Below are 13,252 nucleotides of genomic sequence, written 5' to 3' on the forward strand. Positions count from 1 at the left end.
CCATTTTTTTAAAGGGTTAATCGACCCCAAATATTTTTTTTATAAACACTAGCATCATTATGTACTCATTATTCTACCACCAAGAAATTATTAACTTATCAAAAATCTCAGGTTCCAGCCTTTCTACCATAGTTCTGATATCTATGGAGTTTTTAATCATGTAATTTATTCCATGTTTAATTCTACTAATTATTTTTTTTTTAAAAGAGTATGTTTTTATTTAACTTCAAGAAACAAACGTCCTCATAAGAACATAAATAGTTACCAATACCCCTTACAAAAATCCCAGCTCTCTTGTTAAATGTGTAAAATTCTCTGCTTTTTATCGAGAACCAATATAAAGAAAAATACATTTGTTTACCTCCCTGATTTATGTACACAGTGATATATACGATTTAATAAATATTTGATGTTTCTGACTGCCACTACTTTGTATCTATATCTTTTACATTTAATAAAAACATTATTAAACCAAAAAAAAGAACATAAAACACACAAGCTTTGCCCCCCCCCTCCACACCTTGCCCCCACCCAATCAGTTACAGACATTACTTAACCAACATTTAGGTTAGACAATCTAGTTCTTTCTGCCATCAAATAGAAGGTCAGCTTGAACAGAGGAACAATGGTGGACCCTTTATAAGTTGTTATGTTAAAGAGAGTGTGAGGCTACGGCCCTAGAACACCATTTGAGAATACACATAGAAAAGGATGAAAAACCTTCTTCCTAGTTTAGAAAACACAAAGAGAGAGTATGAAAAGAAAAAAAAAAAGGTTAAGTAAAAGGTAGTTTCAAGATTTACAAATTAAACATATCCCCTTCTTTTCTGTCCTAAAAAAATAAAAGGAGATGACTGGAAATCTCCTCAAAGTGAACAGATCTGTCAGGGGAACAGATGACTGTATTGAAGGATTTTTCTTCCCCCTGATGACAACTCAAAACTTTATAAATACCCATTAGGGATATTGCTTCCTTGCCTTTTGGCTAAAATCAAGTGTAGTGTATCTGTTCTTTTTAGTGTCCAGTAAGGATGCCTCACCATCATTCTGGCCTTTTGGTAGGAATGGCTGGCTGTATAGTATCTTATCTGGTATGATGGGGGTCCTGAGGGACCTTTCTGCTGGGTTAAGGAAACCGAAGAGTGCACAACGTAAGGTGTGAGTTGGTAATACTTCCCCGGGGGGGGGGGGGGTTCCGAGAGGCCCAGTGCCTCCTGATTTGAATGTTACCTGGTCTGGTCATGGGCTGTAGAGGCAGAGAACCTGCGATGTCAGTGCTGTCTGGGAGTTGGTCGCCCCAGGGGTGTTCTTAGTATCACTATGGGCCTGGGAAATTCACTTTGAGCATATGGCACATGGCCACAGCACTTCTCATTTTTTCTGCACTGCACCTCTTGGACTAGTCCTTTTGGCTAAGACTGGGCAGTTTTTTTTTTTAACAGGCCACAATGTCTAGCTATTGCACATGTTCTGGCACTTATTTATTTAGTTTTTCTTCACATGTGTGTCATCTGCACTTATGTTTGTGTTTTCTTTTTAACCCAGATAGAGGGTGTGGGTCCTCAGGCCTACCGGTTAGTCTAGGGGGAGGATGTGTAACCATCAGGTTCCTTCCCCCCAATCCAGAGGGGGGGGGTCTTTATTCGGAAGAGCCCCTCACCCGGTACTCAGTGGTTGGCTTCGGCTGACTATGAGGAGAGGGGTCCTCCACGCCTTTTGGCTAGTGGCTATGCCACTGACCTTATTTGGAGAATGATGTCACCATTATCTCTGTTCTTCCCATATGTATATAGCCGATGATAGCGTGAGGAGTAGTGATTCCGATAGTGGTATCCAGGGGCGTAACTTGAACTTTCAGGGCCCTGGTGCAAGAAACCATGAAATGCCACCCTGACCCCCAGCCAGAGCCTTTCCCTCCTGCCCAGGACTCTTTCCACTGAAATTGAGGCCCTTTACTCCCATCACTGGGCCCTTTATTACGGTCCTGCATTGGGAACCTTTTTCATGTTCTGCAATGGGTTCCCTTACTACCACCTTAGGACCCCCTGGCTGTGCCTGAATGCCAGGACCTGCCCCTGGTAGTTCTGCCACTGGTGTCAGTCATTTTTTATTTTTGTTATTTTATTATTTTTTTATATTTTTTACCATTTTATTTTTTAATTTTTTTTTCATCATTTTTTAGAAGCTCCGTTGGGGGTCTTTGGTGAAAAATCAGGGGTCTAGACAGACCTCTATTGTTCCACATTTGAGACAGGGAAAGGAGATTGATGACACAGCCCTCAATCTCTTTCTCTGTAACCTCAGTTGCACAGAATGAATGGACAGGAATAGCTATGTACAGGGCTTCCCGTTCATTCACAAACTGAAGTAAAGTAAACACTGATCGACCCTGTCTATTCAGAAAAGGAAGGAGCCAGTAAATTACATATTTACCTGCCCCTTCTCAGCTCTCTATCCTGAAGACATCCCCCGCAGCAGGGGACAGGAGAATACACAGGAGCCAGGGTCAGCAGGACCTGGATAGGAGGGGTGGCGTGGCGGCATATAGAGAAACTGATACCCTTCATTTGCCTACTGCAGCCACTGAAAGCCTGCAGGGGAGAGAGGGTAAGAAACAGGTTTTCAGTCGCTGCAAGATGAACATAAAGATAATCGTCCCCACTAGCCCTCCTATTTAGATGTACAGGGAAGCCACATGGGCCCCCTGGAGCATGAGGCTGAGTTGTAATTGTGCCCCATGTGACCTCTGTAGTTATGCCCCCCTGGTGGTCTCATCAAGATTGGCAGTGTGCACTGGATCATGTTTTTTTTTCCAGCAACTTAATGGATGGCGGGCATCATGATTGTTGATGAATTTACAAGGCTCTTTTTTTTAAACCTAGTTTTTTTTTTTATGGATCTGTCAAATCTTTGGGAGTCTGTATTTCTAGATGACTATGCACCCCATACTCATTCACACAGGAGAGCTCTGGTTTCTGAGGGTCCACCTTTTATTAAAGGAAGATTTCAGATTCTGATAAGCCCCCACCCACAGACCCTGAAAATACTTAGCTCTTGCCCTCAAAAACATAGGGACAATCTGCTTTTAATGCATGTAGCATGGTATTGTTGGGGGTGAAGGCTGCATACTTTTAGCCACCTTTCCTGACCAGCCAGGCTGCACACTTGGTTTGATGTCCCTACTGGAAGATTTCCTCTCACCTCCTATTATAATGACAACTCCAAAATGTCCCAGTGATTTTTATACTAATGACATTGGTTTTACCAGAGCCTTACCCAATCCAACAAAGAAAATATTCATTTGGATTTACATATACTTTAATTAAAACATTGATAGCAAAGCAAAGCCCATTCTGAAAAAAATAGCACGCTGCATTCTGAAATTGTTACTTGTTGGGCTGTCATGATGAATAGGGTTGAGCGAACACGGACTGTATTATTCGTGTTCGTACCGAATAATTGGATTTTTTGTTACCCGAACACGGACCCGAAAATTTTACTGTATATTCGGGTAAAAATCCGTGTTCAGTCGATTCTATTTCCGGGTTTTGCATGCTTTGGCGCGCTTTTCATGGCGGGCTTTCAACAGCCAATCAACAAGCGTTTAACTGGTGTTCCTAAGCCATCCCAGCCATGCCTACAAATGTATCAGTAGCTGTGATTGGCCGTCTGAAGCATGTGACCAAGTCTTTATAAGTTCGAGGCAGCGCCGCTGCGGCGTCATTCTGCTGTTTAGTTCAGGGAGAGAGCACACATCAACGTGCTGCCTGCTGATTAGGGACAGACAGGAAAAAAAAAACATTTGTGTCCGGATAGAATTGAGGGACAGGTCAGAGTGTGTTAGGCAGGGCGAGTTGTAGGCATTTTAGGGAGAGAGTCTGCTGATTTTTAGGGTCAGTGTGTTCTACAAACTACAATCGATATTGCTGTGTGGGGTGGGGTTTGCAGTGACCGATCTACGATCTTAGCAATCCTTTTAGGGAGAGAGTCTGCTGATTTTTAGGGTCAGTGTGTTCTACAAACTACAATCGATATTGCTGTGTGGGGTGGGGTTTGCAGTGACCGATCTATGATCTTATCAATCCTTTTAGGGAGAGAGTCTGCTGATTTTTAGGGTCAGTGTGTTCTACAAACTACAATCGATATTGCTGTGTGGTGTGGGATAGGAGATAGGCAGGTGTCAGTGGTCCACATCCATTTTGCTGTGTGTGGGCTGCAGTGAACACAATCTTTTTGGGCTGCAGTAAACACAATCTTTTTGGGGTGCAGTGAACACAATCTTTTTGGGGTACAGTGAACACAATCTTTTTGGGCTGCAGTAAACACAATCTTTTTGGGGTGCAGTGAACACAATCTTTTTGGGGTACAGTGAACACAATCTTTTTGGGGTGCTGGCTGCTGATTAGGGACAGACAGGAAAAAAAAACATTTGTGTCCGGATATAATTGAGGGACGGGTCGGAGTGTGTTAGGCAGGGCGAGTTATAGGCATTTTAGGGAGAGAGTCTGCTGATTTTTAGGGTCAGTGTGTTCTACAAACTACAATCGATATTGCTGTGTGGGGTGGGGTTTGCAGTGACCGATCTACGATCTTATCAATCCTTTTAGGGAGAGAGTCTGCTGATTTTTAGGGTCAGTGTGTTCTACAAACTACAATCGATATTGCTGTGTGGTGTGGGATAGGAGATAGGCAGGTGTCAGTGGTCCACATCCATTTTGCTGTGTGTGGGCTGCAGTGAACACAATCTTTTTGGGGTGCAGTGAACACAATCTTTTTGGGGTGCAGTGAACACAATCTTTTTTGCCCACTGAGGAGGAGGGAGAAAAGTATTTTTCTATCAGGCACTGTGTGCAGCATTTTTCCTTCAGCTGTGCTGTGCTGAGTGACTGATCATAAACTGCTGTGTTCAGTTCACATGTGCTAATATTGAGTGGTTTCAGAAATCATACACTTTTTTTCTATTCCACTATTCAATATACAGCCTTGGGTTAAAAAAATTAAATTGTGGCCTGCAGCAGAGCTGAATGATATTTGGGGTTTTTGGGGTTCATCTCATACTTCTGAAGATTTGAGGGTGCTGCCTGTTCCATACTCCTCCTACTCCTCATTCAGCCTTTTAGGGGTACAAACAATAGTAATTGGGGCCTAGTGTGGTTTTGTACGTGTGAGATACATACACTTTTTTTGATCATATTTCCTATTCCGCTATTCAATAAAAACCTTTGGGGATCAATTAAATTGCGGGATAGTTTGTGTTGGTACGTGTGAGATCCACCTTTCCAAGTTTTTGGGGTTCATCTCATACTTCTGAAGATTTGAGGGTGCTGCCTGTTCCATACTCCTCCTACTCCTCATTCAGCCTTTTAGGGGTTCAAACAATAGTAATTGGGGCCTAGTGTGCTTCTGTACGTGTGAGATACATACACTTTTTTTGATCACATTTCCTATTCCACTATTCAATAAAAACCTTTGGGGATCAATTAAATTGCGGGATAGTCTGTGTCGATACGCGTGAGATACACCCTTCCAATTTTTGGGGTGCATCTCATACTGCCGAGGATTTGAGGGTGCTTCAGTCTGCCTCCTGCCTGTTCCGAACTCCTCCTACTCCTCATCCTGCCTTTAGGGTACAAAAAATTGTAATCGGGGCCTAGATTGTGTTCGTACGTGTGAGATACACCGTTTTGTAAAATTTGTCCTATTCCGCTATTCAATATACACCCTGTTTGAATGTAAAAAATTAAATTGCGGGATAGTCTGTATCGGTACATGTGAGATACACCTTTTTAAATTTGTTTGGCGCATCTCCTTCTACCGCCGAGGATTGCAGGGCGCTTCAGTTTGCCTCCTGTTCCCAACTCCTCCTACTCCTCTTCCTCATCCTGCCTTTAGGGTACAAAAAATTGTAATCGGGGCCTAGTTGGTGTTTGTACGTGTGAGATACACCGTTTTGTAAAATTTGTCCTATTCCGTTATTCAATATACACCCTGTTTGAGTGTAAAAAATTAAATTGCGGGATAGTCTGTATCGGTACATGTGAGATACACCTTTTTAAATTTGTTTGGCGCATCTCCTTCTACCGCCGAGGATTGCAGGGCGCTTCAGTTTGCCTCCTGTTCCCAACTCCTCCTACTCCTCTTCCTCATCCTCCCTTTAGGGTACAAAAAATTGTAATCGGGGCCTAGTCTGTGTTTGTACGTGTGAGATACACCGTTTTTTTATCCTTTTTAATATTCCGCTATTCAATATACACCCTTTTGGGGTAAAAACATTAAATTGCGGCATAGTTTGCATATTTGACTGTCAGATACACCCGTGCGATACTGTTGTTGTTTTGTTCCGCTATTCAATAAACACCTTTCTAGGGCAAGATCATAAATTACAGAAATATGAGGAGACCGTCAAATAGGGGCCGTGGCCTGGGTCATGGTGCTGCTGGTAGAGCTCCTGTTGCAAGTAGAGGACGTGGTCGATCTGTGCCAGCTACACACACAAGTGAAACACCTTCCTCAAGTGTTAGTAGGCGACAGAACCTGCATCAGTATTTGGTAGGGCATCATACGCCTCTAGAAGTGATGAGGCCAGAACACAGAGAGGCGATAGTAGATTGGTTTGCTGCTGACAGTGCCTCCAGTTCCTTCACGTTGTCTCCCACCCAGTCTACTGCAGAAAGGTCAGAGTTGGCACCTGCAGCCGATGTCCAACCGTCTTTCACTTCACCCCCTTGCAAATCAGGCAAGCAGTCTGAGCCCCAAGCCATACAGCAGTCTCTTCTTCTTTTTGAGGACTCTGTCAGCAGGGTTTCCCAGGGCCATCCACCTAGCCCTGCCCCAGAAGTGGAAGAGATTGAGTGCAGCGATGCCCAACCACTCATTTCTCAAGATGAGTACATGCAAGGACCATCGCAGCACGTCTCCGATGATGACGAAACGCAGGTGCCAACTGCTGCGGCATTCAGCATTGTGGAGACCGACAAGGAGGGCAGGGGTGAAGACTGGGTGGAAGATGATGTGGAGGACGATGAGGTCCTCGACCCCACATGGAATGAACGTCATGCAGGTGACCGGAGTAGTTTGGAGGAAGAGGCGGTGGTCGCACAGAGCCACCAGCACAGCAGAAGAGGGAGCAGGGTGCAGAAGCGGAGCGCCCGTGCCCTAGACACTACGCCTGCTACTGCCCAACGCAGCAAGGGAACGAGCGCACCAAAGTCAGCTCAAAGGAGTTCTCTAGCGTGGAAGTTCTTTAGAAAATGTGCTGATGACAGGACACGAGTGGTTTGCACCCTGTGCAATCAGAGCCTAAAGCGAGGCATAAACCTTCTCAACCTGAGCACAACCTGCATGATCAGGCATCTAAGTGCAAAGCACGAGCTGCAGTGGAGTAGACACCTTCAAAACCAAGAAACGTCTCTGGCTCATCCTGCTTTCTCTTCTGCTGCAGTCTCGGCCGCTCCAGCCACATCTGTAGTGATACCGGCACCTGCCACCCCGCAAACAGAGGATCTGTCAGCAACACCACCACCTGGGTCACCAACCATCTCCACAATGTCCCGTGGAAGCGTTCAGCTTTCCATCTCCCAAACACTTGAGAGGAAGAGGAAGTACCCCCCTACCCACCCGCGATCCCTGGCCCTGAATGCCAGCATTTCAAAATTCTTAGCCTTTGAAATGCTGTCATTCCGTCTGGTGGAGACGCACAGTTTTAAAAACCGTATGTCGGTGGCTGTCCCACAGTACGTCGTGCCCAGCCGCCACTACTTTTCCAGGCAAGCAATCCCTTCCCTGCACAACCAAGTGGGGGAAAAAATCAGGTGTGCACTGCGCAACGCCATCTCTGGCAAGGTCCACCTAACTACCGATACGTGGACCAGTAAGCACGGTCAGGGGCGTTATATCTCCCTAACGGCACACTGGGTAAATGCAGTGGCGGATGGGCCTGAGGCGGATAGCAATTTGGCGCATGTCCTTCCACCACCGAGGATTGCAGGGCGCTTCAGTTTACCTCCTGTTCCTAACTCCTCCTACTCCACTTCCTCATCCTCTACCGCCTCCTCATCCGGACAGCGTAACACCTTCACCACCAACTTCAGCACGGCCAGGGGTAAACGACAGCAGGCAGTTTTAAAACTTGCCTGTTTGGGGGAAAAAACCACACACCGCACAGGAGTTGTGGAGGAGCATGGAACAGCAGACAAATGAGTGGTTGCTGCCAGCGAGCCTCAAGCCCGGCCTGGTGGTGTGCGATAACGGTCGAAATCTCATAGCAGCTCTGGGCCTAGCCGGTTTGACGCACATCCCTTGCCTGGCGCATGTGCTGAATTTGGTGGTGCAGAGGTTCCTTAAAAACTACCCCGATATGTCAGAGCTGCTGCAGAAAGTGCGGGCCATCTGTGCGCACTTTCGGCGTTCTCACCCTGCTGCTGCTCGCCTGTCAGCGCTGCAGCGTAACTTCGGCCTTTCCGCTCACCTCCTCATATATGACGTGCCCACAAGGTGGAACTCCACCTTGCACATGCTGGAAAGACTGTGCGAGCAGCAGCAGGCCATAGTGGAGTTTCAGCTGCAGCACGCACGCGTGAGTCACTCTGCGGAACAGCACCACTTCACCACCAATAACTGGGCCTCCATGCGAGACCTGTGTGCCTTGTTGCGCTGTTTTGAGTACTCCACCAACATGGCCAGTGCCGATGACGCCGTTCTCAGCTTAACTATCCCACTTCTATGCCTCCTTGAAAAAACAATTTGGGCGATGATGGAAGAGGATGTGGCACAGGATGAGGAGGAGGAGGAGGAGGAGGAGGATGAAGAGGTAACATTTCCAAGGCTTTCAGGGCAGTCATTCGCAAGGGGCTCCGAGGGTGGGTTCCTGCACACACAAACGCCAGGGACACAATTGTCCAGCAGGGGCACAGTTCTGGAGGATGAGGAGGAGGAGCTGGAGGAGGAGATGGAACCATGTTCACAGCAGGGTGGCACCCAGGCCAGCTCATGGCCATCACTGGTGCGTGGCTGGGGGGATACAGAGGACACGGACGATACACCTCCCACAGAGGACAGCCTTTCGTTGCCTCTGGGCAGCCTGGCACACATGAGCGATTACATGCTGCAGTGTCTCCACAACGACCGCCGAGTTGCCCACATTCTAACTTGTGCTGATTACTGGGTGGCCACGCTGCTGGATCCCCGTTACAAGGACAACGTACCATCCTTAATTCACTCACTGGAGCGCGATCGCAAGATGCGCGAGTACAAGCGCACGCTGGTAGACGCCATACTGCTGGCATTCCCACCTGACAGCGGGGCCGCAGTGGAAGCACAAGGCAGAGGAGGAGGAGGAGGAAGAGGTCGCCAACGCAACCAGGGCACCGCCAGCACCTCAGAAGGCAGGGTTAGCATGGCCGAAATGTGGAAAAGCTTTGTCAGCACGCCACAACAAACAGCAGCAGCACCAGCAGCTCATATGGAACGCCTTAGCAGGAGGCAGCATTTCACCAACATGGTGGAGCAGTATGTGTGCACACGCCTAGACGTACTGAATGAGGGGTCTGCCCCCTTCAACTTCTGGGTCTCCAAGTTGGGCCCATGGCCTGAGCTTGCCCTTTACGCCTTGGAGGTGCTGGCGTGCCCTGCAGCCAGTGTATTATCTGAACGGGTATTTAGCACGGCTGGGGGCGTTATCACAGACAAGCGCAGCCGCCTGTCCAGAGACAATGTGGACAAGCTCACGTTCATTAAAATGAACCAGGCATGGATCCCACGGGACTTTTCCGTACCTTGTGCAGAATAGCGATGGATACCGACCTTACCCACCCATTGTTCCATTTTTGCTCTTTCTCACTCTTTTGGGGTGTACCCTCATTTAAAATTTGTGAAAAGAAGCAGTGTTGGCTACCTCGTCCTCCTCAGGGCCAGATTAACGTAGGGGCTATTGGAGCTGCAGCTCCAGGCCCCTACCTTTATATAGGCCCCGGGTTGGCCATATTCACTGTTACCGCTCTTCTGTCACTTGTAAACACAGAAGTCTGGCTTCTATGCTCGCTTCCCCAGGCAGCTCCCTCAGAACCTCCCCACACAGCACAAAGGCCGGACAAGGAGGGACAGTTGCCGATGCATGGATGTGTTTATGGGCTTCAGAGACAGCATCCCATGTTGAATTAGGCATGCATGGCTGCACCCTTCCTCCTCTGGGTGCATGCCAAGGCACGGCCCTTAAGGCCCTTCAAAATCCTCAGCACCAAGCCCATGATGCTCTTAATCCGGCCCTGGTCCTCCTCCACCGCCGCTTCCACCTACACCGCCCATAGGTGTGCGCAGCCTATTGCATTAGGGTGTGCACCCCGAAGTTTAAATACACATGCATGTGTTTGCCTACATGTACATGGCCCCGATACATTACTCTCCCTGCTGGCAAAGTGAAATAGAGCAGAGCAGGTCCGAGGGAGATCTTTCCCATCTCCTCACTGGCAAACAGAGCGATAATGCTAATGTGCCCTAGGTGATTAGGGTGTGCCCAGGTACACCCGGCACACCCTGTGCGCACGCCTATGACCCCGCCACATCCACCACCACCTCAACCTCCCTCCTACTCCATATGGGCCTCGTCCTTCAGAGATGAAGAACATTGTTTTATTTTTCTGTTTTTTTTTTTGTTGTTTTAAGTTATTTCCCTATCCACATTTGTTTGCAGAGCACTTGCCATGCTCTTAACAACGTTTTGCTGCCATTTGCAGCACTCTAGCCCTTTCCATTGGTGTTTTAGAGCCATTTTAGTGCCTGAAAGTTCGGGTCCCCATTGACTTCAATGGGGTTCGGTGTCCGGGAAAAGTTCGGCAAAAGTCCGGGACACGGACCCGGACTTTTTTTTAAAGTTCGGCCGAACCCGCCGAACACGGACATCCAGGTGTTCGCTCAACTCTAATGATGAACCAATGACACCAATTATTTCTTGGTCACTGACAAGGACCAAGTAAACAGATGAGGAGTAGGAAATTCAGTCAGACTTCACTTGCTGCACACTTCCTCTGAGTCTGGGGTTTTGAAAATATTAGAGACAGGGTCAGACAAGCAACTAGTATTTTCTAGAAGAAGATCATGAATGGCAGCCTTGATTTTTTTTCTCTATGTAGGTTTTCTTTAATATTAGTCATGAAGCTTTTAAGAGGGATATATGGTAGCCTTTCTCAAACTTTTTTTTTTAAATCTACAGCTCATGCAACATTAGCTCGATGGTCAGTGGAAAGAATGCTTCTAACATTTGTGGCCAGTAAGAATCCCCAAACTACAGATAGCTAAAAAGATTATTGGTGTCAATGATTATTAGTCTGAGAGTCAGATTTCGCTAGTAGCTCAATATACCCATAGCAACCTCTAGCCAGATGTGGCCCTTTGCTTGCTTTTATCTGGCCCTTGGGGCACTATTTCATCTACTGATACCAACAATTACGCATAATCCCCTGATTGACACCAATGAAGGGGGCACATTTTCTCCCAATGACACCAACGATGGGGCACAATTCTTCCCACTGACAAGAACAATGGACATCAACGATGGGGCACAATTCCTCCCACTTACACCAATAATGGGGTGCAATTAATCTCACTGAAACAAACAATGAGGCATTATTTTTACCACTGATTTCTGGACCTTTTCTACTCCCACTGGCCACAGTCCAGCCCTCCTAAAGTCTGAAGGACAATAAACTGGCCCTATGTTTAGAAAGTTTGGAGACCCCTGCTCTAGAGGAACCTTATTTGAGAAAGAATGATCTAGAAGAATTTAATAAAGATGAATACAATACCTCACCTTGTCTCTCCCAGCACGCACTTCGGTCTACTCCTCTCCACTTTAACAATAAAGAGATATTCTTAACTACTGTTTTAACTAGTAAACATTGGTGACAGATATTCTCTAACATAAGGTTAGACCTGGATCAATTTTTCATCAGGACAAAGAGCAGCAGCAGATCAATACCTTGGAAAGTCCAATGTGATTTACCATGTTTAACACATTTATAGCCTGACCAATATTTTTATTTTTCACATACATACTAAAACCCCAAAACAATATAAATGTTCTGAAAGTAGAGGACCTATAGAATAAAATCATGGCACCTGCAATTTTTATGCCATTTGATGATTTCACAACTGTTTATCATAAACCGCACCACAAAACACACATAAAAGCCAACATTTAAATGTAGATATGTTCACAGATGCTGTTATGATACCAGTTATGAGCTTGTTTACATCCTATTACTGCTCTGAAACGGTAACTCCACTTTTATGGGGGAAAAAAATAGCAAAATATAAAAATAAAATAATATAGCATATACAATTGTGACACAAGTTGTATTATTATTGAATGTTATTAAAAATGACCTTTCCTTTTCAATCTGCAGCTCTATAATTTTCTGTAAAGTGCAATGTAATATGGCAACCTGGAGGTGTTCTTTACACAGAATGTGTACAGAACGCCCCCCCAGAAACATAGTTTCCTGCTTGTGTGATTGCCCCACTGATTTTCCCAGAAGTCTGCACTAAGATACAAGTCAGATTTTTGGTATCCCCTACAACCAAAAATTGTATTTTTGGTCAGATACCCCCAATAGGAAATAACGTCTAAAGGGATGTAGACCCTGCAACTTTCCTCATTAGAGCCCTGATTCTGCAGCAGCTGGTTGATAATTATGAAACCATTCCAACTAGACTCACTCAGCCCAGGGGCACAGCCCAGGGGCACAGAGGAACAAACAGTGATTTTGTGTATAATTTATAAAAGGAAAAAAGAAAGTTCATTTTTTCCAAGCATGACGCGTAATCATTTTAAAACAACTGGTGTTACTGTAGATATCAAGTACAAAACAGTCTACTTCTCCTCCAATTTAACATGTTTATCAAGACATCAGAATTTTGTTTCTTGTACAAAACATGCAGCATGAACTTACATAGGAATGAGGTTACCTATAAATTAATTAAAATCTTTGAAAAACAAATCATGTTTTTATACAACAATAAAAAAAAATTCAAAATAATAAAATGTAGCTAGGGGAAATAATTTGTTAGGGCTTACTATGGTTGCATAGGAGACATTTTATTTAAAAAATACTTTTTAGTTACCTTTGCAGGTATGCTGCATTTAGCTACATACAGGAAAATGTTGCTGGGCTACAGAGGGTTGGGCACTGAGAGCAGCACTTTTATTGTGACATACCAACATTTTTTCATACCAACCATATAGTATAATGAGGTATTT

At 45.6% G+C, this 13,252-nt stretch overlaps 1 protein-coding gene across 3 annotated transcripts in view; it reads left to right on the forward strand.

Moving 5' to 3' along the window:
• TRPM3 (transient receptor potential cation channel subfamily M member 3) overlaps positions 1 to 13,252 on the forward strand; it is a 552,760-nt gene that overhangs the window by 341,154 nt on the left and 198,354 nt on the right. The gene's annotated exons all lie outside the window — the stretch shown is intronic.

Source organism: Pelophylax lessonae, assembly GCF_965119305.1.
Source record: "Pelophylax lessonae genome assembly, chromosome: 1".
NCBI classification, from domain to species: domain Eukaryota; kingdom Metazoa; phylum Chordata; class Amphibia; order Anura; family Ranidae; genus Pelophylax; species Pelophylax lessonae.